General features: G+C 34.0%; 1 pseudogene; it reads right to left on the reverse strand.

Annotated features, from left to right (window-relative positions):
- LOC107679614 (inositol hexakisphosphate and diphosphoinositol-pentakisphosphate kinase 1-like) overlaps nucleotides 1-5,330 on the reverse strand; it is a 41,460-nt pseudogene that overhangs the window by 21,138 nt on the left and 14,992 nt on the right.

Consider the following 5,330-nt stretch of genomic DNA (forward strand, 5'->3'; position numbering starts at 1 on the left):
CCGCTGGCGGCAGCTCACCACCCCACTTCAGCACCAGCAGTAGAGATGGACACTCCTTCAGAACGTCTGCCATAGACACAGAGAGGTCAAAAGTGACAAAACAGCAACAGCTAATTTGAGTCAACATACAGTGGGTACGGAAAGTATTCAGACCCCCTTAAATTTTTCACTCTTTGTTATATGGGGTGCTGTGTGTACATTAATGAGGAAAAAAAATTAACTTAAATGATTTTAGCAAATGGCTGCAATATAACAAAGAGTGAAAAATTTAAGGGGGTCTGAATACTTTCCGTACCCACTGTACATTACATACATATTACACATACCTTCCTCCTCACTGGATGCTTTGGGCTGCCCATTTGGCAGGTAGGTCAGCTGCACCTTCCTGTTGATCCCTGAGAAATGGCCATACCTGAAAGACAATACATGGGGCGGGGGACATAAAACATACCATCCCCTCTTAATGAGCATTCTCCCATTGAACAACACAGACAGCACGCATCAAACATAGCACTGGGCTCAAACCACTAGCAGGTGCTCTGTTGTCTCCATGTTTCTGGAAACATGTATCCGAGTGACCTTCCCAAGCTGGCAGGGGTTAATCTGTGCCATACCAGGACAGTCTCTACAGGAATGACACGCTTTGGGAGGAATAAAACATGGCATCTGCAACAGTGTCACGTTTTTAGGTTACACAACACAGCAGAGAGCGGGTCATTCTGGATGGTTGGATACTATAATTTAATGAAAAATGTTTTAAAATATCTTTAATATAAAGCATTAATATGTTCAAAAGTCTGGGGCCGGTCAGACCTCTTTTTTTTTAAAGAAATTAATACTTTTACAATTTAAGGATGCCTTAAATTGTGATTTAAGTGACAGTAAAGACGTTTGAAAGACACATGAAAATTCAGCTTTGACATCACAAGAATAAATTGCGTTTTAAAATATATTTAAATAGAACAGCTATTTTAAATTGTAACAATTTCTCACAAAATTACTGTTTTTACTTTATTTTTGATCAAATATATTCAACCTTGGTAAGCATAAGAGACTTCTTTCCAAAAAATTTAATAATCTGACCAACCCCAAACTTTCGAACGATAGTGTAAAAATTTAGGGAACAATAAATAAGAAATTGAAGCAAAAAAATCATTTTTACATGATTTCTTTTCAGTCCAACCTTGAGGTTTTCAGGTTTAGACAAAGGATGCACAATAAATCAGTACTAGGGATGTAACGATTCACCCAACCCACGATTCGATTCGATTCACGATTTTGATTTCAAGATTCGATTCACGGTTTTTTTTTTTTTTTAACAAAATGAGATTTAAGACAAATTATAAATTAAATGTGTCATTTTATTATTGCTTGGACAAAATAATGTACGTTTTTTTGTGAAATTGAAATATAGCACTATAATAATATACTAATATAGCACTTGTAAATTATTACTCTTTTGTTGGTTTTGATTGTTTCTATTGTCCTCATTTGTTAGTCGCTTTGGATAAAAGCATCTGCTAAATGACTAAATTTAAATATAATGTAAATGTAAATGACAAAATTAAATTGAAATGTTAAAACAAGACCCAAATCAAATAAATAAGTAACACAAATAAAATAAATCTCTTCATATAAACAAACTAAGGCTTTGTCTGTGCTCTTTCCATTTAAAATTAGAGGCAACCACTGCGTTTTAATCATGATCCAAACAAAGATGCTGCATACATGCAACATGAGCAGTTTTTAATCTAAATTACATTGTATAATTTCGAAATTTGAAGCAAAAACAGAATGGTTTGACTTCAGTTTTGTGAAACTATACATAAAAAATATAAAATATAAAAATAAAAAATAATGAAACAGAAACAGCAGAGCTGAATGAGGCGCAGATTCACTCTCTGCCAGCAGGTGGCGCTTAAAGCGTTTCTTTGGTTTCCGCTGTAAACAAAGCAGCGCTGCACTTATGAACTTTAATATGCATTACACAGAGGCAAGATGAAAAGAAAAAATACCATCGAAAGACAGTAAGTTCCCCTCAGATATACATTCATATAAACTCCTACCCCTAACTGAATCTGATTTGTTTAGCATCTCAACTGATTTGAAACGTCACATATTTAAATCGATTTTCAACCGGCTCGCGGTTAATCGCTACATCCCTAATCATTACCATATCGGTTGTCAGCCAATATTAGAGAATTTATTGGTATATGTTAATATTGTATATATTGGCCATTATTGATTATTAATATGATTTTTATTTTATATTATTGTTATTTAAACAATGTTAAATAATAGTAATATTTATTTCAAACTAATAATTCTAATTATTTATATTAATTATTTAGAAATCATTTTTTATCATTTTTTTTTTTTTACAAAATAGAATTTTAATATTGGCCAATTATCAGTTATCACCCATAATATCTAAATAATTTTCGGCTCATTAATATCGGCCAGAATTGTAATATCAGTGTATCTGTAGTTTAGAATATTTCTAATTTGATACAACTTTGTCTAAACCCGGTCTAAAGGTGGCTCTTCATCTCACTGGCCAGAAACTGACTCTGGAGTGAACTTGCTCTTCTGCATTATGTTTAATCATCCCAAAGTAAAGCACTTCCCCAGGCATCTGTTTCCTAGTAAATCTATGACCCCGAACAACCGATAATGTGTTGATTAGGTGCCTCATTTGAGGCACCTAATCAACTCGGTGAGAGGGGTCTGGAGAAAGTGAGGGAACGTGAGAGATTAGAAACACTATCAGAATGGCATGCAGATGCCACACAGAATTGCAAAAGGGTTTCATCTCCAAGGTACGGTCAATTTTGGAGCCCTCATTAAAGTGTCAGTAATTTGGACAAGATCTCAGGTTAATGAGGGTTATGATCCACTTTGCCTGTTTTCTAAAGAGACAGGGGATAAGAGGGTGCGCACTGATTATCATTCAGGCTGGATTCCCTTTGGAGAGAACGGCCAGGACACAAAGAGGGACACAAAAAGAGGAGAAGAAAGAGAAAAGGAATGAAGTTAAGAAACTCATCCATATGAAGACATCTAAGAAAGCAAATGAGTCAAGGTCACACTTCATACATTCAGCTGTTCATTAAATATCAGGTTTCTCCTGAAATAAGTATTCATAATGTTTAAGACTAGAAAATATGACAGCAATGTAAGTTTTGGCTGTGTGTGTGTCATCAAGTCTGATTGTGCTGATTCCGCAAACTTTACTAATTGATTTTCCTTTGTGATTTTGCCTTCTAAAGACACTAAATCTCCCACCTAAATTTCACTGGTACAACTAGGGAGACACAACATATCGGTACCATATCTTTAACCAGCCAATATTAGAGATTTTTTTTTTTATCGGTAGTGGTCAATATTGGATATTTAATTTTACATTTAATTGTACATGCTCATTTCCACTATTTTTACATTTTGACCTTTGGGCAAATAAAGTCAACCTATAAAAAAATCTAATAATTAAAAAAAAACAACTGTTAAATGTAAACTTCAGCAAATCTCAAAATGCATATCATGTTGTACATTATAATGTGGTGATACCTTCTATTTTTTATCTAATTAAATTTTAAAAAAGTACAGAATTTTAATATTCGCCATTTATCGGTATTGACTGTAACATGAACAATTAATTATCGGCTTCTCTGTATTGAGCAAAATTGAAATATTGATGTATATCTAGTTAAAATTAAATGTATTGAGGTTAGCTTATTTAGTAACCATTAACAGTGATGTTACATTTGAGAATAAAACAAAATTTTCATGTACATCAAACTCGTTACTTGCAACTTTTTAAATATTTTATTTCAAATATTTATTTCAAATTATTTTATAATATTATTATTTTTTTTTATTTTATTTTACATTTTAATTTTAAAAGTAACCGATAATTATTTTCATTCCAGTTATTCCATTTTGGCTAAACTGATAAAATGTGTAGAAAATATGCAAGCATTTGTGCACATTCCGTGAGGGCCTACTAGTGAAGCTAATCAAAAATACAATATATATCTGGAAAATATTATACTTTCAGCAAGACCTTGTGCCCGAGGATGTGAAAAGAGAAGTGAGGCATAAACAATAGACAGAAGGAATCCAACATGTTTAACAAATTATTGAGATGAGATGATGGTGTGTGTACAGTAGCTTTCCATAAACTCACAGGGTTGGAAACAGAGGGTTTGGTTTCACAGCTATCGAACTTTTGAACAGTTTACTTACATCTCCAGAACCGTCTTCAGTTGTTCTAGTTTGGATTTCTTCTCCTCAATCTCACAATCATTATGTAGGACCAGTTCTGCCAACAGCTGACGAGCAATATCCAGCACTTCCTGTAAAACATCAAATAAAGTGTTCAGGTTTTCATAATGATGTACAAATCACAACTGCACATTGTCACAGATAAGATCAAATGGGCCAAAGCCTAAATCAACTGTCCACACGGTTCATTTTCACACAAAACCCAACAGATGCACATGTGCATGACATGCTGATGGGTCTCATGGCTGCAGCATTCCAGGCATAACACTACATCTGTCTTAAAAAAAGACAGCTCAATCCTGTTTGACCTTTGACCCTGTGGTTCAAATTCCTGGCCTTATACAAAGTAAATCATTAGGATGGAGGCAAACCTGTTATGAAACTGAAATATTATGTTGGTTCTTGCATCTACAGAACAAGCAGCACTTGTCATAAAAATAAATTAACCACATAGATCACTTGTACTTCAAAATAGACCCACCTGGAGCTGTTTTGGTTTTTTCAGCTTGAGTTTTCCGGTCTTATAGCCACCATATTTCTCAAACAAATCAAAAAACCTGAGAGAAATGGAAATAACCAGAAGATAAAATACTTCAATCATATAAACAACTTTGACCCAGGCACCATGTGACAACCAATTTAAATGCAGAAGTGAATCCTATAAATTGCCATTCAGTTCAATTCTGTTTTAGGGATGTTCATTTCGGTTATTTTTCCTTACCGACAACCGACGCTCGTTAACCGACTGTTAACCGTTAACCGACAAGATTATTTTTAATTAGAATTGAATTAAATTAGAAAGGATAAGTGTCTGTGACCTGTTAAAAATACTAACAATTAGCTTCCCGGGGATTCATTTTACATGCGCAAAAAGCAGCAAACAACAGAACATGAGGATTCACATGGTCATCATATCACATCACGCACCTGCAGCGCTTCTGCGAGTGCGAGTGGAGAAAAACATAAAGCTAGGCTATATATAGGCTAGGTCACATATATACTGTATATATACAGTACATATATATATATATATATATATATATATA

This window comes from Sinocyclocheilus anshuiensis, unplaced genomic scaffold (assembly GCF_001515605.1).
Source record: "Sinocyclocheilus anshuiensis isolate Anshui unplaced genomic scaffold, SAMN03320099.WGS_v1.1 scaffold288, whole genome shotgun sequence".
NCBI classification, from domain to species: Eukaryota; Metazoa; Chordata; class Actinopteri; order Cypriniformes; family Cyprinidae; genus Sinocyclocheilus; species Sinocyclocheilus anshuiensis.